The sequence below is a fragment of the Pristiophorus japonicus genome, chromosome 2 (assembly GCF_044704955.1).
Source record: "Pristiophorus japonicus isolate sPriJap1 chromosome 2, sPriJap1.hap1, whole genome shotgun sequence".
Taxonomy (NCBI): Eukaryota; Metazoa; Chordata; class Chondrichthyes; family Pristiophoridae; genus Pristiophorus; species Pristiophorus japonicus.
This window is the reverse complement of record NC_091978.1, coordinates 198305823-198328519: the sequence shown is the minus strand read 5'-3', so window position 1 is coordinate 198328519 and position 22697 is coordinate 198305823. Positions and strand designations below refer to the sequence as shown.

The 22697-nt window shown below is 44.9% G+C and overlaps 1 protein-coding gene across 5 annotated transcripts in view; it reads right to left on the bottom strand.

The window, feature by feature from the left end:
- Nucleotides 1–6228, bottom strand: part of sepsecs (Sep (O-phosphoserine) tRNA:Sec (selenocysteine) tRNA synthase) — a 109689-nt gene extending 103461 nt beyond the window's left edge. Inside the window, exons 1-2 of one of the 5 annotated variants that reach the window (XM_070863457.1) lie at nucleotides 6060–6228; nucleotides 5822–5968 (exon numbers count right to left, since the gene is read on the bottom strand). The gene's annotated coding sequence lies outside the window, so the exon portion shown is untranslated. The other 4 variants (XM_070863462.1, XM_070863451.1, XM_070863475.1 and 1 more) reach the window with 4 other exon arrangements.
- Between the last annotated feature and the right edge of the window lie 16469 nt (nucleotides 6229–22697).

The window sequence follows — 22697 nt, the reverse complement described above, 5'->3', positions numbered from 1 at the left end:
GGGGAAAGAAAGGGGGGAGGGAAGAAAGGAGAGGGGGGGAAGAAAGGAGAGGGGGGGAAGAAAGGAGAGTGGGGGGAAGAAAGGAGAGGGGGGGGAAGAAAGGAGAGGGGGGGAAGAAAGGAGAGGGGGAAAGAAGGAGGGGGGAAGAAAGGAGAGGGGGGGGAAGAAAGGAGAGGGGGGGGAAGAAAGGAGAGGGGGGGGAAGAAAGGAGAGGGGGGGGAAGAAAGGAGAGGGGGGGGAAGAAAGGAGAGGGGGGGGAAGAAAGGAGAGGGGGGGAAGAAAGGAGAGGGGGGGAAGAAAGGAGAGGGGGGAAGAAAGGAGAGGGGGGGAAGAAAGGAGGGGGGGGAAGAAAGGAGAGGGGGGGGAAAGGAGAGGGGGGGAAAGGAGAGGGGGGGGAAAGGAGAGGGGGGGAAAGGAGAGGGGGGGAAGGAGAGGGGGGGGAAGGAGCGGGGTGGGGGAAGGAGGAGGGGGGAATGAGAGGGGGGGAATGAGAGGGGGGAATGAGAGGGGGGGAATGAGAGGGGGGAATGAGAGGGGGGGAATGAGAGGGGAGGGAATGAGAGGGGAGGGAATGAGAGGGGGTGGAAGGAGAGGGTGGGGGGAAAGGAGAGGGCAGGGTGCTGGGGGAAAAGGAGAGGGCGGAGGGCGGGAGAGGCTGAATGGGACGAGCCCGGCCGCGGCTCAAGACTTCGGGCAGGGATCGTCCCCAGCACCAAATTTACAGATAGGTGGCTTTGGGTCGGGTCGGGCCCGGGGTCGGGAGCGCGGGCCGGGTCGGGGGGAGCGTGGGTCGGGTCAGGGGGGCGGAGGTCGGTCGGTTCGGGGGGGGGGGGGGGCGAGGGTGGGAGGGAGGGAGGGAGGGAGAGGGAGGTCAGGTCGGGGGGACGGGGGGGAGCGCAGGTCGGGTCGGGTCGGGGGTGTGGGAAGCGGGAGTCGGGTCGGTGTCGGGGGCGGCGGCGGGGGGTTGGGGAGCGGGAGTCGAGTCGGGTCGGGAGGCAGCAGGAGCTGGGCATGGGAGGCAGCCTTGTGCACGCAGCCACAGTGAGGCCATGCGGCCAGGGCTCGTGGCTGCGTGCTTCAGGCCCCTCCCACACAGTTTTGGGCGCCTGGAGCTACTGCACATGTGCGCCCACTGTAGCGCGCATGTGCAGAGGTCCCGGCACTGTTTTCAGCGCAGGGACCTAGCTCCGCCCCCCACAGCTTGTGCTGCACCGCGCCCAACTCAAGAGCACCTGCAGGGAGCCGGAGAATCTGTAAGTTTTTTTTAGGCGCACTTTGTGGCGCGAAAAACGGGCGTCCAGGTCGGGGTTGCGCCGTTCTAGGCGCGGCCCGAAACTTGGGCCCAATGTTTGTGACGCTGATTAGGGCTGTTTTGGTCCTGTAGCAGAGGGTGGAAACTTGATTTACCTTTTCATCATGGAAACAAGTTTTAAAAGCTGAAGAAAGATCTTCTATAATGCTGGAAATGTGACACTGGGCTTTGAAAATCTGTCAAGTTTCACTCATTCACTGTCACCTTTTGTAATGGTAAAATTTGATAAATACTCTGGATTTTAATTGGGGGGTTATTAAATGTTTTTTTATTCATTACGGGATGTGGGCGTCTCTGGCAAGGCCAGCATCTATTGCCCATCCCTAATTGCCCTTGAGAAGGCGGTGGTGAGCTGCTTTCTTGAACTGCTGCAGTCTGTGTGGTGAAGGTATTCCCACAGTGCTGTTATGGAGGGATTTCCAAGATTTTGACCCAGCGACGAACATAAGAACATAAGAAATAGGAGCAGGAGTAGGCCACCTGGCCCCTCGAGCCTGCTCCGCCACTCAATATCATGGCTAATCTGATCATGGACTCAGCTTCACTTCCCTGCCCGCTCCCCATAACCCTTTACTCCCTTATCGCGTGGAAATCTGTCTATCTCCGCCTTAAGTATATTCAATAACCCAGCCTCCACAGCTCTCTGGGGTCGAGAATTTCATAGATTTACAACCGAGAAGAAATTCCTCCTCATCTCAGTTTTAAATGGGTGGCCCCTTATTCTGAAACTGTCCCCTAGTTTTAGTTTCCCCTATCAGTGGAAATATCTTCTCTGCATCCACCTTGTCAAGCCCCCTCATTATCTTATAAGTTTCAATAAGATCACCTCTCATTCTTCTGAGCTCCAATGTGCATAGGCACAACCTACCCTCATACGTCAACCTCTCATCTCCGGAATCAACCTAGTGAACCTTCTCTGAACAGCCTCCAATGCAAGTATATCCTTCCCTAAATACGGAGACCAAAACTATACGCAGTACTCTCGGTGTGGCCTCACCAATACCCTATACAGTTGTCGCAGGACTTCTCTGCTTTTATACTCTATCCACTTTGCAATAAAGGCCAACAATCCACTTGCCTTCCTAATTACTTGCTGTACCTGCATACTAACTTTTTGTGTTTCATGCACAAGAACCCCCAGATCCCTTTGTACTGCAGTACTTTGCAATTTTTCTCCATTTAAATTATAATTTGCTTTTCTATTTTTTCTGCCAAAGTGGATAACTTTGCATTTTCCTACATTATACTCCAGCTGCCAATTTTTTGCCCACTCACTTTGCCTGTCTATATTCCTTTGCAGATTTTTTGTGTCCTCCTCGCAATTTGCTTTCCCACCGATCTTTTTATCAGCAGCAAACTTGGCTACATTACACTCGGTCCCGTCAACCAAGTCATTAATATAGATTGTAAATAGTTGAGGACCCAGCACCAATCCCCGCGGCACCCCACTAGTCACTATTTGCCAACCGGAAAATGACCCAGTTATCTCGACTCCCTATTTTGTGTGAGTTCACCATTCCTCTATCCATGCTAATATATTACCCCCAACCCCGTGAACTTTTATCTTGTGCAGTAACTTCTTATGTGTCACATTATCGAATGCCTTCTGGAAATCCAAATACACCACATCCACTGGTTCCCCCTTATCCACCCTGTTCGTTATATCCTCAAAGAACTCCAGCAAATTTGTCAAACATGATTTCCCGTTCATAAAACCATGCTGACTCTGCTTGATTGAATTATGCGTTTCCAAATGTCCTGTTATTACTTCCTTAATAATGGACTCCAGCATTTTCCCAATAACAGATGTTAATCTAACTGGTCTATAGTTACCTGCTTTTTGTCTGCCTCCTTTTTTTAAATAGAGGCGTTACATTTGCGGTTTTCCAATCCGCTGGGACCGCCCCTGAAGCCAGAGAATTTTGGTAGATTGCAACCAATGATTCCACTATCTCTGCAGCCACTTCTTTTAAGACCCTAGGTTGTAAGCCATCAGATCCAGGGGACTTGTCCTCCTTTAGTTCCATTATTTTACCGAGTAGTACTTCTTTAGTGATAGTGAGTATTAAGTTCCTCCTTCCTTATAACCCCTTGATTATCCACGATTGGGATGTTTTTAGTGTCTTCTGCTGTGAAGACCGATACAAAATATTTGTTCAATGTCTCTGCATTCCCCAGTCTCATCCTCTAGGGGACCAACATTTACTTTCGCCACTCTTTTCCTTTTTATGTATCTGTAGAAACTCTTACTATCTGTTTCTTTATTTCGTGCTAGTTTACTCTCATAATCTATCTTCCCTCTCTATCATTTTTTTAGTCATTCTTTGCTGGCTTTTCCAAGCCTCTGGCCTCCCACTAGTCTTGGCCACACTGTATGCCCTTGCTTTCAATTTGACACCATCCCTTATTTTCTTAGTTAGCCACGGATGGTTATCCCTTCTCTTAGTCTTTCTTTCTCAATGGGATATATTTTTGTTGAGAGTTACAAAATATCTCCTTAAATGTCTGCCACTGCTCATCAACCGTCCCATACTATTCCCAGTCCACTTTAACCAACTCTGCCGTCAAACGTTTGCAATCTGTTTTATTTAAGCTTGGGACACTGGTTTGAGAAGCAACTTTCTCACCCTCCAACTGAATTTGAAATTCAACCATGTTATGGTCACTCATTCCTAGAGGATCCTTTACTAGGAGATAATTTATTAATCCTGTCTCATTACACAGTGCCAGATCTAAGATAGCCTGCTCCCTGGATGGCTCTGCAAAGTACTGTTCAAGGAAACTATCCCGGATACACTCTATAAACTCTTCCATAAGGCTACCCTGCCCAATTTTCTTTGTCCGATCAATATGAAGGGTTAGAGTTAGGGTTAGGGTTAAAGTTAAAATCGCCCATGATTATTGCTGTTCCTTTATTACAAGCCTCCATTATTTCTTGATTTATACTCCATCCAGCAATGTAGCTGCTGTTAGGGGGCCTATAGACGATGCCCACCAGCGACTATTCCCCCTTATTATTCCTTACCTCCACTCAAACTGATTCAACATCTTGATCTTCTGAGCCAACTAACGCACTGATCTCATCCCTTATTAACAGTGATAACCCACCTCATTTTCCTTTCTGTCAGTCCTTCCAAATGGTCAAATACTCCTGAATATTTAGTTCCTAGTCCTGGTCACCTTGCAACCACGTCTCTGTAATGACCATCAGATCATACCCATTTGTATCTATTTGTGCCGTCAACTCATCTATTTTGTTACGAATGCTGCATTCAGATAAAGAGCTTTTAAATTTGTTCTTTTACCATTTTTTCCTGCTTTGACCCCACTTTCTGATTCACCTTATGTTTTTACATTCTGTCCCTTCCTGGCACATTCTGGTTTTCATTTCCATCAGTGCTCCTCTGATCTATTGCCTTCTCCTTATTCTTTGTCTTTTTAAATTTCAGCTCATCTGAATCCTCCGCCCCCCCCCCCCCCCCCCCCCACTAATTACTTTAAAGCCCTCTCTACAGCCCTAGTTATTTGATTCGTCAGGACCCTAAGTAGAGCCCGTCCGAACTGTTACCCAGTACTGGTGCCAATGTCCCACGAACCAAAACCCATTTCTCCCACACCAGTCTGAGCCACGAGTTTTAACACTCTGATCTTATTTACCCTATGCAAATTTGCTCGTGGCTCAGGTAGTAATCCAAAGATTATTACCTTTGTGGTTCTGCTTTTTAATTTGGCTCCTAGCTGCTCATACTCGCTAAGCAGAATCTCTTTATTTGTCCTATCCATGTCGTTGGTACCCACATGGACCACGACAACTGGATCTTCCCCTTCCCACTTCAAGTTCCTCTCGCCGGGCAGGCAACACAGCCTTTAGGACTCGCGCTCTTGGCTGCAGAGAACCTTATCTATCCCCCTACTGATACTGACCCCTACCACTACAACGTTTATTTTTACTCCCTCCACTTGAATGGGTCCCTGTACCACGATGAAGGAACGGCGATATATTTCCAAGTCAGGATGGTGTGTAACTTGGTAGGGAACTGGCAAGTAATTTCGGTCCCATGCGCCTGCTGCCCTTGTCCTTCTCGGTGTTAGAGGTCGCGGGTTTGGGAGGTGCTGCCGAAGAAGAGTCAAGTCCCACACTGACCGACTCCAGGCAGAGACCGCCCTCCAGCTACTAGGCCACGAGTGAGACCTCGGAGGTAGAGTAAACTCTCAGCCCGGCTTCCGACCCACTCACGCACAAATTAACTCGGGACAATAAAACTCGCGGCCTTTCCCTTTTTGAAGGATACTTACACCTAATAATAAATAACAACTAGGTTTCTGACAGATGGTAAGCGAGTTAAACTCCTGACCTGCACATTCCCTTATCGAGCCCAAGTCCAGACAAATGTGCAAATTACACCCACGTATCAAGTCAGTCGACAACACTGAGGCCTTACAGATTATTTTTCAGCAACATTACACGAGCCCGTCACAGATAATGCTGCCCCGCCTTTCAGTCCTCACCGGTTTATGCGTTCGGCTTCACTGCACGTCTCACTGCGATCTTTCCCGAAAGGTCTGTCTCAACACAACTCGATGCATCACAGCGCAGCAATTCTTACTGTTCACTCAGCATTATTTCCCATCGTCAAAGTGCAGCCTTCTAACAACCTTCAAGTGAATTGGAATGAATGTCAGGAAAAAGTGACACTTATTTAACAACTTGAAGGATTTTTTTCCAATTAAATATCGGTAACAGTACTTGGTAACTTTTTGACACTTCAATGTTTTACTTTACTGCGCAAATCTATGGGATGATGATGTCGCCATCAGGGAGCCGCTCTCTCTCCTCGCCACATTCCCCGCCACCGTGCTTTCCGCAGTGGGACCACAGGTTTGGGAAATGATCGCTCTATACATATTGAATAAAGTGTCAGTAGGAAATAAATAAGATTCCATAACCTCTAATGGCTATTGTCTGAATAAAGCTGGATCTGTCGCATGCCATTTTGTTCTGATGCTCTTGTAACAAAATTATTTAATACTTCATTTGTATATATTAGTGAAAAGGTGCAGAGCCAAAGTTCACAGTGCAACTCACCCAACAAGGTTGAAAAGAGCAAAAAAATGTAAATCAGGAAGTAGTGATACAGAAGTTGGGTTGCAAAACTTTCGAAATTGTTGAAGGGAAAAAAGAAGCACTGAGGAAGATAATAAATGTCACAGTTTTATCATTCTGGGAAAGTGTGTATTAGAATAGGACACTATAACGAATCTTGATTTCAACATTGTACAGAATAGTGAGTTGATTGCTGTATTTGGACCTGCAAGGAACAAAAGAGGAAAGTTTAGAAGAACATTGACTATAGAATGGACAAGAAAGGTTGTAATGAAGAGAAAGTTTCAAAGCCAGAAGCGAGAGAGGTGCAACCTTTTTTGTACTCTTGTTTGCCACAAAAAGGGGAAATAGAAACATAGAAAATAGGTGCAGGAGTAGGCCATTTGGCCCTTCGAGCCTGCACCACCATTCAATAAGATCATGGCTGGTCATTCCCTCAGTACCCCTTTCCTGCTTTCTCTCCGTACCCCTTGATCCCTTTAGCCGTAAGGGCCATATCTAACTCCCTCTTGAATATATCCAATGAACTGGCATCAATAACTCTCTGTGGTAGGGAATTCCACAGGTTAACAACTCTCTGACATAAGAAGTTTCTCCTCATCTCAGTCCTAAATGGCCTACCCCTTATCCTAAGCCTGCGTCCCCTGGTTCTGGACTTCCCCATTGTTGTAGGCATTAGGCACCTGTTGAATATATCAAAACACTAGGCATTAGGCACCTGCTGAATATATCTAAACTCATATAGGTTTAAAGTGGCCACATATAAAATAGCTGCCCAAGCATGATGGGAACTCAGTTCTCAGGACCCGCCAGCAAATCAAAGGGAATGGTGGGAGAAGGAAAAGAAAGACAAAGAGGAAAAGGTTGTGGTCTTGATACTGCGAGCCCACGTAAAACTAACAGAGGAAGTAAATCAATATGTAAGAAATAAAAAAAAACCTGATAGTGATCATCTTAAGTGAAGTATGGATCCAAGAATAGAGCCAGCCAAAAAAATTAATAAGCTTTGTTGAATGAAGAGAGACTTTTGTGAATGTCTGTTGTTGAGAGTCCGTGTGTGATTTTTTTGACTGCGGAATGAATTTTTTCGTGTTTTCATGTTTCCGAAGGCCTGTTTGGAAGAGGAGTGCAGCTGTCTGTTTATTTTAGCTCCACCCACTTTTCCAAACAGAGTGAAAGTTTTTTTAACCCTTTGTAGTGTTGTCCTGGATGTGGGAAGTTTTAAGACATTTTAAGTTAGAAACGCAGGTGTGAATTTATTCGGATGATAAGTTACAGAGCTAGGAAATGCACAACGGATTGATTACATTGGGTTGAAAGACATAAATTTAGTCTAGGAATGAGATAAAGAATGCCTTTTAAAAAGAAAAAAAACTTCTAGCTAAAAAAAAAAAGAGTTTTAAATAAAGATTGAAATTACAAAATTTGAATTGGGATTTTGAGATATTAAGAGAAGGCACAGCAAAATACTGAGATGGATTCAACTAAAAAAATATATTTAATTATTAAATTAAATCTCTTAAAGAAAAAAGGAGAAATAAAATTAAAAGGTTTGGAAACAATCTAGAAATACCTTCACGGATCAGATCAAACTCCTGGGTGAGTGGCGAGCTATCTGCGAAGGTGTAAAAGGGACTTTTGATAAATGTTGGAACAGTAAGCTTTAGCAGTTTAGAAAAAACATTTGAAGAAAGGTGATCTGAAAAAAAAAGACGTAACGCACTAATTAGGTGTTGAAAAAAAAGGGGGGTTTGTGATGGAAAAAGACATAACTTACTAAATACTAGTTGATATTGACTGTGAAAAAGATATTGGTTTAATTGGAAAAAAAACATTTTGGAGGAGGTAAAAGACACTCTACATTGATAATGATTTTAAATTACAAGAAAGTTTCACTGCAGTTTGAAAAGATTTCCAAAATGGACAGTATTTATCAAGAAAAGTCCCAAACAGTCTAAACAAGCAGGAGAGTTTTGAAAATAACGAGGAGAAAAGATCTAAGCTATGCGAACTCAGCACAGAAAGAAAAAACTGGGAATTAGAGAATCTTACTGAATTTTTAAATTCTTATAGAAAATGGAACTGGCACGGATGTTTAGATTTTGTGCTGAGAGAGAAATAAAACACAAGATTTTCCCAGTGAAAAGGGAACGTAAAAAAGAAACCAAAATGTTGGAATGTATGAAGATAACGAGAAGAAAAGATCTAAGCTATGCAAACTCAGCACAGAAAGAAAAAATGGAACTGGCACAGAAGTTTAGATTTTGTGCTGAGAGAGAAATTAAAAAAAAAACAAAATTGAATTTCAGTAAACAAAATAGCTATTAAAAATGTGTGGTCTCGTTTTAAATCAATTTTTAAAAAAAATTCTTTGGCAAGTACTTGAATTAGAAGTTAAGAAAAAATTGGAGTTTAATCTAAAATGCTGTCTTTCCTGATGAGAAGAGTTTTATTATGACCACTTTACTAATGATTTCTGCTGTTTTAACGGATTCCTAATTTCTAAGCAAGTTTTGAAGGCACAAAGACTTAAAAAAAAAAAATTTTTTGGATGATTACGTGAAGTCACGTAATGACATCAGGCTTTCTTACAAACCTGTAAAAGCGTTAACCCTTTCCATTGACAGCTGTTTTATACTGGACATTATTAATTTGGATTTCTTAATAAAATAAAGAAGACTTACCTGACAGACAGAGGAAATGGTGGGATATTCAGAATAAAAATAAAACGGAACTAGCTGGTTAAGAGTTAAAAGCTAAGATAAACATGCTGGAAGAGATGTTTTAAAAAACGGGACTAGACGGATAGTGCAGTGCGCAGCCATAGCATCATCACCTATGGCAATAGAGCCAATGTACCCCACGGTGGGTAGGTGTAGTCCACAAACCCAACCTAACAGTAAAGCAGACAGCGATGTTTGGAGGAATAGTGGTGGCATTGGTGTTGATTAGAGTTTGGATAATATATAGATGGGTCATCATGCAGACTCGAGCACAGCAGGCTCAAATGCAAAACCGACGGCAGCCCAGACAGGGACATGAAGTGATAGAGATGGTACGACTATAAAGAATATGCTGAACCTATCCCTTACCTCCGATTCCACAGAGTGACAGCGACACAAGTAGACCAGAACCTAATACCTGGTGACGACCAGGCTATCTGTTTAAAATTTTCAGATAAAACACTCACCAAGATGGGACCGCAGTGGTGACTTCGACTCTGGGGACTCATGATACTGGGAACCTCAAGACCCACGCAAACACTGGATGATACCAACGGATTGCAGCGCACTCAGGAAATAAACAACTACATGAACTATGGAGTCTTGTTTAATTTAACGGATGGAATGTGCATCCCAGCAGCCAAGAATTGGAGCAAGGACAGGACTTATTTTAATGCATGGTTACAAGTGAATCCTAATAAGAACCGGGTATGTGTACAGTGCTCCACGGGTATAAGGAGCAGCTGCATTAAACAGAGGGATGTCAAAGGGCCCGCTGAATGTACATTCGGCATAATTTGCGCACCTCCGGGACAGTCCCAGCAATCAGTCATCCGCAAAAAGGGAGTGGGGCTGTGTGGGTACTACGAGGAGGTGGGGGCGGCTGCAATATCATTGTATGCTTCTCACTCCCTCCGACACCGCGCCCCATAAGAACCACCACACAGCCTGAGGAATTGCCATGCCCCATAACTACTAAGGGACCAGAAAATGGGATTGTAATGTACAACGAAGGGGAATTATTGTATGATAATGTTAAACATGAAATTGTGCCTGTCCTGATCAATATTTCAGGCATCCAGATGCCGGAATACTGTACAGAACAGTCAAGGAAAATGTACAATGTATTAAGTAGAGTTGTAATGCAGCAGGCTGCCGATGCCATGGGTGCCAGTAGATTCTGAGGACAAGAGCCAGTTCATAGAACTAAGAGGGGAATAGTTAATGATGTCGCTACCGGCTTTAATACCAGAACCTCCGTAGTAAACTCGATAGACATACAAGGGTTAAACGAGAGGGTGGAACAACTCAGAGGGGTGATGAAGGGGTTATTAGAAAGGGTGGAGCAAAACCAGGAAGACCAAGCCAACCTAGGAAAGGAGGGTGCCAAAATCCAGTTGGATGGCATCTCAGTCCTGGAAGCTCACGCCAAAACCATCAATCACCTCATTGATAGAGAAAAAGAAGATACTGGAAAGCAAAGACAGGGACAACTCTGTCACGCTTATGGTTTGTGGATGGTGGGACAGATCCGCCACAATCTCGGCCAGATCCAACGCAGGGAAGTACCCGATTGGATAGATAGTTCACATTTGGCCCAGTTGGCTAACCAAAGGGGGACAGTGGATAATTGTACTCTGAAGGGACTGACCCGAGTATACCCAGCAATTCCAGATTGCCAGATGGGTAAGAATACTGGGATAGGGATAGTCCTGATGATCCCTATAGCCACACCAGACTCGGGGCCATTCCCCCTGTACCAACTAGAGAATATCGGAGTTATACGGGAAAATGTCTCCATTCGTTACTATCTGACCACCACCTCCGCCGTTCGTCGAAACGACATACTTACCGGAATTTCCCTAACAGAATGCAAGCAAAGGGGGGAGATCACAGTATGTCCTCACCCGGTGGGCCGAGGAGAGCTCGACGAGTGTGGGTTTAACCGAACCGACGGATGTGTACTAGAAATAGTGCCCGCACACAGGCACTTCGCGAGGGCAGGCTACGGAGGGAAGGGAAGATACTGCGTTTCTACTACCGAGCGTTCATACCAGTATAATGACCTGCAGTGCCCGATACCACAGCCGAAGTTTTGCTTTGCACCGTCGGGCAAGCGCGTATCACCCAGGTTAGGCGCCGGAAGCACGAAGTTGTTAGTGTAACCGATCAGCTCCACGATCATTTGCAGGATTATGACGAGCCAGATCAGGTCCCTATCCCACATCTAACCGAAGTATTACGAGAATTGAGGCTCAGGGTGGGTCAATCCGTAAAGCTCTACCACCAACTGCAAACTAAAATCAAAGTACTGGAAGAAGATATCGATGTAGACTTACAAAGTCAGAGTTGGTGGGACTGGGGAATAAATGTGAACATCCATCCTTGGATTCGAATAATTTCATACATACTGGTCGGGATACAATTGATCTTAGCAATAACATGGGGCATAATGGTCTGCCAGGCATGCAGGTACCACGCACAACGAAGAGGGACCCATGACCGGTCCCCAAATACTAAACAAGCCTGTCTAATAAAGGGGCAGGAGGATTTGGCCTTTGTTAATTTGATTTAAGCAACCGGGACTCCTGAAACCGGGTGACTGGCCAGCACGTTGAGGCAGGGAGTACCGGGCCGTGCACAAAATCTAATAAAAGTAGGGCGGTCAGTTAAAGGGGGACTAGGGCTAGTCCCTTTACCGAAAGGGGGGAATTGTTGTAGGCATTAGGCACCTGCTGAATATATCAAAACACTAGGCATTAGGCACCTGCTGAATATATCTAAACTCATATAGGTTTAAAGTGGCCACATATAAAATGGCTGCCCAAGCATGATGGGAACTCAGTTAGTCAAGTAATGAACTGGGGCTGACCGAGCAATGACCCTGTGAGGCCCATTATCGGGAATGCCTTGGCTCATCCACTTGAGACAAGATAACTATAACGAACCATTATAGTACCTGGTGTGGAATGTCCTTGATTAAGGACTTCACACAGCAGAGCCCGAGGAACAGAGATAAGGGGGGGCCCACCTCACATAACGAGGTCATTAATCAGCCCGAGCTGACAAAAAACGAACATACAGCCCCTGAGGTATCAGGGGAATTCTATTGGGTTAAAGAAACCTATATGTAATCGATAATCGTTATGATTGGATTGTGTCCAGCCGAAGTGGGCTGAGTAACTGTAATGAACTATTGTAAAACATATAAATATCGATGAATTTCTTTGTTCGTTGGAGAGAAGTGCCTGGATCCAGACCTGAGGCTTCCTCTCCGCCGGCGAAATAAAGGCCGCATTGGCGTTGGAACCAACTCTGAGTGTTGAGTGATTCTTCCGAGAAAACATTCACGCTAACACCCGTCATCGGGAACATTCTTCCCGCATCTAACCTGTCCAGTCCCGTCAGAATCTTGTAAGTTTCTATGAGATCCCCTCTCATCCTTCTAAACTCCAGTGTATAAAGGCCCAGTTGATCCAGTCTCTCCTCATATGTCAGTCCTGCCATCCCGGGAATCAGTCTGGTGAACCTTCGCTGCACTCTCTCAATGGCAAGAACGTCCTTCCTCAGATTAGGAGACCAAAACTGAACACAATATTCCAGGTGAGGCCTCACCAAGGCCCTGTACAACTGCAGTAAGACCTCCCTGCTCCTATACTCAAATCCCCTAGCTATGAAGGCCAACATACCATTTGCCTTCTTCACCGCCTGCTGTACCCTGCATGCCAACTTTCAATAACTGATGAACCATGACACCCAGGTCTCGTTGCACCTCCCCCTTTCCTAATCTGCTGCCATTCAGATAATATTCTGCCTTCGTGTTTTTGCTCCCAAAGTGGATAACCTCACATTTATCCACATTATACAGCATCTGCCATGCATTTGCCCACTCACCTAACCTGTCCAAATCACCATGTAGCCATTTAACATCCTCCTCAAGCTCACACCGCCACCCAGTTTAGTGTCATCTGCAAACTTGGAGATATTACACTCAATTCCTTCATCTAAATCATTAATGTATATTGTAAAATGTATATTGTAAAGAGCTGGGGTCCCAGCACTGAGCCCTGCGGTACTCCACCAGTCACTGCCTGCCATTCTGAAAAGGACCAGTTTATCCCGACTCTCTGCTTCCTGTCTGCCAACCAGTTCTCTATCCACGTCAGTACATTACCCTCAATAACATGTGCTTTGATTTTGCACACCAATCTCTTGTGTGGGACCTTGTCAAAAGCCTTTTGAAAGTCCAAATACACCACATCCACTGGTTCTCCCTTGTCCACTCTACAAGTTACATCCTCAAAAAATTCCAGAAGATTTGTCAAGCATGATTTCCCTTTCATAAATCCATGCTGACTTGGACCGCTCCTGTCACTGCTTTCCAAATGCGCTACTATTTCATCTTTAATAATTGATTCCAACATTTTCCCCACTACTGATGTCAGGCTAACCGGTCTATAATTACCCATTTTCTCTCTCCCTCCTTTTATAAACAGTGGTGTTACATTAGCTACCCTCCAGTCCATAGGAACTGATCCACAGTCGATAGACTGTTGGAAAATGATCACCAATGCATCCACTATTTTTAGGGCTACTTCCTTAAGTACTCTGGGGTGCAGACTATCAGGCCCCGGGGATTTATCGGCCTTCAATCCCATCAATTTCCCTAACACAATTTCCCGCTTTATAAGGATATCCTTCAGTTCCTCCTTCTCACTGGACTCTTGGTCCCCTAGTATTTCCGGAAGGTTATTCGTGTCTTCCTTCGTGAAAACAGAACCAAAGTATTTGTTGAACTGGTCCGCCATTTCTTTGTTCCCCATTATAAATTCACCTGAATCTGACTGCAAGGGACCTACGTTTAAAATCTTTAATGAGCTCCTTAGAGAAAGCTTTGCGATGGAAGAGATGCGAGTTCCATTTTAGACAACAGGAACATTTGAACAGGAGTAGACCATTCACCCCTCGAGCCTGTTTCGTCATTCAATTAGATCATGGCTGATCTGCAACTGAACTCCATCTATCCGCCTTGGTTCTGTAACACTTAATACCCTTGCCTAACAAAAATCTATCCATCTCAGTTTTGACATTTTTAATTGACCTAGCCTCAACAGCTTTTTGGGGGAAGAGAGTTCCAGATTTCCACTACCCTTTGTGTGAAAAGGTGTTCCCTGATGGCACCTTTGAAGAGCCTCACTCTAACTTTGAGGTTATGCTCCCTTGTTCTGGACTCCCTCGTCAGAGGCAATAGTTTCTCTCTATCTACCCTATCAACTCCTTTAATCATCTTAAACACCTCAATTAGATTACCCCTTAATCTTCTATAATCATGGAAATAAAAGCCGAGTCTTTGCAACTTTTCCTCATAATTTAACACTTTTAACCTAGTATCATTTTGATGAATCTGCATTAACCCCGCTAAAGCCAATATATCCACCACCAGATTTGTTTGTACCACTTGACTTCCATTGCCAAAGCCTTCTCTAAGGAGCTCATTTCCCCCTTTTGTGGCAAATAATTATTTTCCCAGCAGCAGCTCTTTTTAGCTCTATTAAATGCAAGTTAATTTCCATATTTAGGGAGCTCTTCTACCAACTCTCTCTCCTGAACAGGATACAAAAAAGGTTGCACCTCTCTCACTTCTGGCCTTGAAACTTTCTCTTCATTACAATCTTTCTTGTCCATTCTATCATCAATGTTCTTCTAAACTTTCCTCTTTTGTCCTGCCCTCCATCGCTAAAACTGCTCACTAATCAAAGATCATCCAGGAAGGCAAAGATAACCCCCAGCTTCTCTTCACCACAAACCGTCTTCTTAAACCACCCTCCCCTGCCTGCTCCACCCTCAACTCCAACAAGTGCGAGGAGCTCATGGACTTTTTTTGTCACCAAGATCGAGACCATCTGTTAAGTTGCCTCTGCTGCATCCCTCCCTTCCCCTAGCACTGCCCTAGCCCTGAACTTGCATCTTTCTATAGTTTCTATCCCATCTCCTGTCAATGCTCTCTCTGAACTCATATTGACCACGAGACCCATCTCCTGTTAAAGGGGCCAGTGCCAAAAATAATTACAGGAAACATTGGTTCCACTGCAATCAAATCTGCCATCATTAGAATCATAGAATGGTCACAGCACAGAAGGCAGCCATTTGGCCCGTCAAGCTTCTGCCAACTCTCTGCAAGAGCACTTCAGCTAGTCCCACTCCTCCGCCCTTTCCCCGTAGCCCTGCAAATGTTTTTCCTTCAGGTACTTATCCAATTCCCTTTTGAAAGCCACAATTGAATCTGCTTCCACCACCTTTTCAGGCAGTGAATTCCAGATCCTAACCACTCGCTGCGTAAAACAAGTTTTTCCTCATGTCACCTTTGGTTCTTCTGCCAATCACTTTAAATCTGTGTCCTCTGGTTCTCAATCCTTCTGCCAATGGGAATAGTTTCTCCCTACTCTGACTAGATCTTTCATGATTTTGAACACCTCTATCAAATCTCCTCTCAACCTTCTCTGCTCTAAGGAAACCAACCCCAGCTTCACCAGTCTATCCACGTAACTGAAGTCCCTCATCCCTGCAACCATTCTTGTAAATCTTTTCTGCACCCTCTCTAAGGCTTTCACAGCCTTCCTAAGGTGTGGTGACTAGAATTGGACACAATACTCCAGCTGAGGCTGAACCAGTATTTTATAAAGGTTCATCATCACTTTTTTGCTTTTGTAAACTATTCCTCTATTTATGAAGCCCAGGATCCCATATGCTTTTTTGACTGCTTTCTCAACCTGCCCTACCACCTTCAATGATTTGTGCACATATACCTCTAGGTTTCTCTATTCCTGCACCCCCTTTAGGATTGTACCCTTTAGTTTATATTGCCTCTCCTCGTTCTTCCTATCAAAATTATCACTTTGCACGTTTCTGCATTAACTTTCACTTGCCACGTGTCCGCCCATTCCACCAGCCTGTCTACGTCTTCTTGAAGTCCGTCATTATCCTCCTCACTGTTCACTATACTTCCATGTTTTGTGTCAGCTGCAAATTTTGAAATTGTGCCCTGTACATCCATGTCTAAGTCATTAATATATATCTAGAAAAACAGTGGTCCTGGTACCGACCCCTGGGGAACATCACTATATATCTTCCTCCAGTCTGAAAAACATCCATTCACCACTATTCTCTGTTTTCTGTCACTTAGTCAATTTTGTATCCAATCTGCCACTGTCCCTTTTATTCCAGGGGCTTTAACTTTGCTGGCAAGCCTATTATGTGGCACTTTATCAAACGTCTTTTGGAAGTCCATGTACACCACATCAATCGCATTGCCCTCATCAATCCTCTCTGTTATCTCATCAAAACTCAATCAAGTTAGTTAAACACGATTTACTTTTAACAAATCCGTGCTGGCTTTCCTTAATTAATCCATATTTGTCCAAGTGACTGTTAATTTTATCCCGGATTATTGTTTCTAAAAGCTTCCCCACTACCGAGGTTAAACTTGGGTTTATCCTTGCAGCCTTTTTTGAACAAGGATGTAACATTTGCAATCTCCAATCCTCTGGCACCTCTATCCAAGGCAGATTAGAAGATTATGGCCAGTACCTCTGCAATTTCAACCTTTACTTCCCTCAGCATCCTAGAAATGCATCCCATCCGATCCTGGTGATTTATCTACTTTAAGTACAGCCAGCCTTTAGAGTACCACCTCCTTATCGATTTTTATCCCATCCAGTATCTCAACCAGCTCCTCTTTCATTATGACTTTGACAGCATCTTCTTCCCTGGTGAAGACAGATGTAAGGTGCTCATTTAGTACTTCTGCCTCCATGTGTAGTCTCCATTTTGGTCCCTAATTGGCCCCAGCCCTCCTCTTACTACCAGTTTACTATTTAAATGCCTATCAAAAACTTTTGGATTCCCTTTTATGTTAGCTGCCAATCTATTCTCATTCTCTCTCTTTGCTCCTCTTATTTCCTTTTTCACTTCCCCTCTGAACTTTCTATATTCAGTCTGGTTCTCACTTGTAGTCTCAACCCAACATCTGTCATACACCCCCTTTTTCTGCTTCATCTTGCTCTCTATCTCTTTGGTCATCCAGGGAGCCTTGGTTGCCCTACCCTTCCCCCTCATGGGAATGTACCTCGACTGCACTCAAACAACTCCTCTTTAAAGGCAGCCCATTGTTCAATTACAGTTTTGCCTGCCAATCTTTGATTCCAATTTACCCGGGGATGATCCATTCTCAACCCACTGAAAATGGCTTTCCTCCAATTAAGTATTTTTTAGTCGAGATTGCTCCCTGTCTTTTTCCATAGCTAGTCTAAACCTTATGATACTGTGATCACTGTTCCCGAAATGTTCCCTTCCTGACACTTGCTCCACTTGACCCACCTCTTTCCCCAGAACTAGATCCAGCAATGCCTCCTTCCTCGTCGGGCCAGAAACATACTGATCAAGAAAGTTCTCCTGAACACAATTCAGAAATTCTTCCCCCTCTCTGCCCTTTACATAGAAACATAGAAACATAGAAAATAGGTGCAGGAGCAGGCCATTCAGCCCTTCTAGCCTGCACCGCCATTCAATGAGTTCATGGCTGAACATGAAACTTCAGTACCCACTTCCTGCTTTCACGCCATACCCCTTGATCCCCCGAGTAGTAAGGACTTCATCTAACTCCCTTTTGAATATATTTAGTGAATTGGCCTCAACTACTTCCTGTGGTAGAGAATTCCACAGGTTCACCACTCTCTGGGTGAAGAAGTTTCTCCTTATCTCGGTCCTAAATGGCTTACCCCTTATCCTTAGACTGTGACCCCTGGTTCTGGACTTCCCCAACATTGGGAACATTCTTCCTGCATCCAACCTGTCCAAACCCGTCAGAATTTTAAACGTTTCTATGAGGTCCCCTCTCACTCTTCTGAACTCCAGTGAATACAAGCCCAGTTGATCCAGTCTTTCTTGATAGGTCAGTCGCACCATCCCGGGAATCAGTCTGGTGAATCTTCGCTGCACTCCCTCAATAGCAAGTATGTCCTTCCTCAAGTTAGGAGACCAAAACTGTACACAATACTCCAGGTGTGGCCTCACCAAGGCCCTGTACAACTGTAGCAACACCTCCCTGCCCCTGTACTCAAATCCCCTCGCTATGAAGGCCAACATGCCATTTGCTTTCTTAACCGCCTGCTGTACCTGCATGCCAACCTTCAATGACTGATGTACCATGACACCCAGGTCTCGTTGCACCTTCCCTTTTCCTAATCTGTCACCATTCAGATAATAGTCTGTCTCTCTGTTTTTACCACCAAAATGGATAACCTCACATTTATCCACATTATACTTCATCTGCCATGCATTTGCCCACTCACCTAACCTATCCAAGTCACTCTGTAGCCTTATAGCATCCTCCTCGCAGCTCACACTGCCACCCAACTTAGTGTCATCCGCAAATTTGGAGATACTACATTTAATCCCCTCGTCTAAATCATTAATGTACAATGTAAACAGCTGGGGCCCCAGCACAGAACCCTGCGGTACCCCACTAGTCACTGCCTGCCATTCCGAAAAGTACCCATTTACTCCTACTCTTTGCTTCCTGTCTGACAACCAGTTCTCAATCCATGTCAGCACACTACCCCCAATCCCATGTGCTTTAACTTTGCACATTAATCTCCTGTGTGGGACCTTGTCGAAAGCCTTCTGAAAGTCCAAATATACCACATCAACTGGTACTCCTTTGTCCACTTTATTGGAAACATCCTCAAAAAATTCCAGAAGATTTGTCAAGCATGATCTCCCTTTCACAAATCCATGCTGACTTGGACCTATCATGTCACCATTTTCCAAATGCGCTGCTATGACATCCTTAATAATTGATTCCATCATTTTACCCACTACTGAGGTCAGGCTGACCGGTCTATAATTCCCTGCTTTCTCTCTCCCTCCTTTTTTAAAAAGTGGGGTTACATTGGCTACCCTCCACTCGATAGGAACTGATCCAGAGTCAATGGAATGTTGGAAAATGACTGTCAATGCATCCGCTATTTCCAAGGCCACCTCCTTAAGTACTCTGGGATGCAGTCCATCAGGCCCTGGGGATTTATCGGCCTTCAATCCCATCAATTTCCCCAACACAATTTCCCGACTAATAAAGATTTCCCTCAGTTCCTCCTCCTTAATAGACCCTCTGACCACTTTTATATCCGGAAGGTTGTTTGTGTCCTCCTTAGTGAATACTGAACCAAAGTACTTGTTCAATTGGTCTGCCATTTCTTTGTTCCCCGTTATGACTTCCCCTGATTCTGACTGCAGGGGACCTACGTTTGTCTTTACTAACCTTTTTCTCTTTACATACCTATAGAAACTTTTGCAATCCGCCTTAATGTTCCCTGCAAGCTTCTTCTCGTACTCCATTTTCCCTGCCCTAATCAAACCCTTTGTCCTCCTCTGCTGAGTTCTAAATTTCTCCCAGTCCCCAGGTTCGCTGCTATTTCTGGCCAATTTGTATGCCATTTCCTTGGCTTTAATACTATCCCTGATTTCCCTAGATAGCCACGGTTGAGCCACCTTCCCTTTTTTATTTTTACGCCAGACAGGAATGTACAATTGTTGTAATTCATCCATGCGGTCTCTAAATGTCTGCCATTGCCCATCCACAGTCAACCCCTTAAGTATCATTAGCCAATCTATCTTAGCCAATTCATGCCTCATACCTTCAAAGTTACCCTTCTTTAAGTTCTGGACCATGGTCTCTGAATTAACTGTTTCATTCTCCATCCTAATGCAGAATTCCACCATATTATGGTCACTCTTCCCCAAGGGGCCTCGCACAATGAGATTGCTAATTAATCCTCTCTCATTACACAACACCCAGTCTAAGATGGCCTCCCCCCTAGTTGGTTCCTCGACATATTGGTCTAGAAAACCATCCCTTATGCATTCCAGGAAATCCTCCTCCACCGTATTGCTTCCAGTTTGGCTAGCCCAATCTATGTGCATATTAAAGTCACCCATTATAACTGCTGCACCTTTATTGCATGCACTCCTAATTTCCTGTTTGATGCCCTCCCCAACATCACTACTACTGTTTGGAGGTCTGTACACAACTCCCACTAACGATTTTTGCCCTTTAGTGTTCTGCAGCTCTACCCATATAGATTCCACATTATCCAAGCTAATGTCTTTCCTAACTATTGCATTAATCTCCTCTTTAACCAGCAATGCTACCCCACCTCCTTTTCCTTTTACTCTATCCTTCCTGAATGTTGAATACCCCTGGATGTTGAGTTCCCAGCCCTGATCACCCTGAAGCCACGTCTCCGTAATCCCAATCACATCATATTTATTAACATCTATTTGCACAGTTAATTCATCCACCTTATTGCGGATACTCCTTGCATTAAGACACAAAGCCTTCAGGCTTGCTTTTTTAACACCCTTTGTCATTTTAGAATTTTGCTGTACAGTGGCCCTTTTTGTTCTTTGCCCTGGGCTTCTCTGCCCTCCACCTTCCCCCATCTCCTTTCTGTCTTTTGCTTTTGCCTCATTTTTGTCTCCCTCTGTCTCCCTGTATGGGTTCCCATCCCCCTGCAATATTAGTTTAACTCCTCCCCAACAGCACTAGCAAACACTCCCCCTAGGACATTGGTTCCGGACCTGCCCAGGTGCAGACCGTCCGGTTTGTACTGGTCCCACCTCCCCCAGAACCGGTTCCAATGCCCCAAGAATTTGAATCCCTCCCTGCTGCACCACTGCTCAAGCCATGTATTCATCTGCGCTATCCTGCGATTCCTACTCTGACTAGCACGTGGCACTGGTAGCAATCCCGAGATTACTACTTTTGAGGTCCGACTTTTTAATTTAGCTCCTAGCTCCTTAAATTCTTTTAAATTTACATTATTACTATCCCAGTCTATATTAAGATAGCTAAAGTCCACCATTATCACTACTCTATAGTTCTTGCACCTTTCTGTAATTTTCCTGCAAATTTGCTCCTCTATATCCTCCCCACTAATTGACGGCTGATAGAATACACTTAGTAGTGTAATGGCACCTTTATTGTTTCTCAACTCTAACCAAATTGATTCTGTCCTTGGCCCCTCCAAGATCTCCTCACTTTCCAGCACTGTAATATTCTCCTTAATCAATACTGCCATCCCACCTCCTTTATTTCCTTTCCTATCTTACCCAAGAATATTTAGTATCCAATCCTGCGCTTTTTTGAGCCAGGTCCCCGTTACCACCAAGACATCATGTGTCTATTTGCGTCTGCAGCTCACCAATCTGATTTACCGCATTCGCACACATGCATAGTAAACCTATCTTAGACGTTCTTGTATTCTCTCTTTGTCTGACCCCACCTAATACTATTTCTTAGTCTAGTGCTATCTGTCTCTCCCAATAATTTGTGCACCTTGTTTCTCTTTTCCATTTCTACATCCTGGTGTCCATCCCCCTGCCAAATTAATTTAAACCTCCCCAACAGCACTAGCATACCACCGACCCCCCCCACCCTCCCCGAGAGGACATTGGTCCCAGCTTTGTTGAGGTGCAACCCATCCAGCCTGTACAGGTCCCAACTCCCTCAGGACTGGTACCAATGTCCCTTGAATCTGAAGCCCTTCCGCATGCACCATCTCTCCGGCCACGCATTCATCTGCTTTATCCTTCTATTTCCATACTCACTAGCTCATGGCACCAGGAGTAATCTGAAGATTATTACCTTTGAGGTCCTGCTTTTTAATCTCTTTCCTAGGTCTTTAAAATCTGCCTGCAGGACCTCATCCTTCTTGCTACCTATGTCATTGGTACCGATATGGACCACAATCTCTGGCTATTCACCCACCCTCAGAATGTTCTGCAGCCGCTCGGTGACATCCTTGACCCTGGCACCAGGGTGGCAACATACCATCCTGGAATCACGCAATCGGCCACAGAAACGCCTGTCTGTTCCCCTAACTATCAAATCTCCTATCAGTATTGCTGTCCTGATCTTCTTCCTCCTCCCCACCCCCACCATCCTGTACAGCTGAGCCATCCATGGTGCCTTGGACTCGGCTCTGGCTGTAATCGCCCTCACCAGCTGGTTGGAGAGTGAAATGCACACAGGGGACTCCTGCACTACCTGTTTGGTCCTCCTTGTCTGTCTGACAGTCACCCATTCCCTCTCTGCCTGCAAACTCTTACGCTGCATTCCATGGGATCGAGTTGCGCTGCCATGCCTCCACTTACTGTTAAGTAACTCAACAGAAGTAAACTTAAGACAAAAAAAAAGAATCACCAACTACTCACCAATCAGCTCCTTCCCTTGCACTGATGTCACTTACCTCACTCTCTGAAACTTGCGCTGCCTCCAGGCTCTTGGGCCTACCTTTATATGCGGCCAATCCTCTCGCTGTCCCGCAGGTCTACTCTGGTGTCTGCTAACTTAGAGACCTTGGGTTCTGTGGCTCCACTCCTCCTTTTCAAACAGACATCTCCACCAGCTCTTCTCTCAGACGGGATTTCGTTTGTCTCTTTTACCTTATTCATCTTCTTTGCTTTCTGTTTCCCTTCTCGTGTTTGATCAAGTATCTGC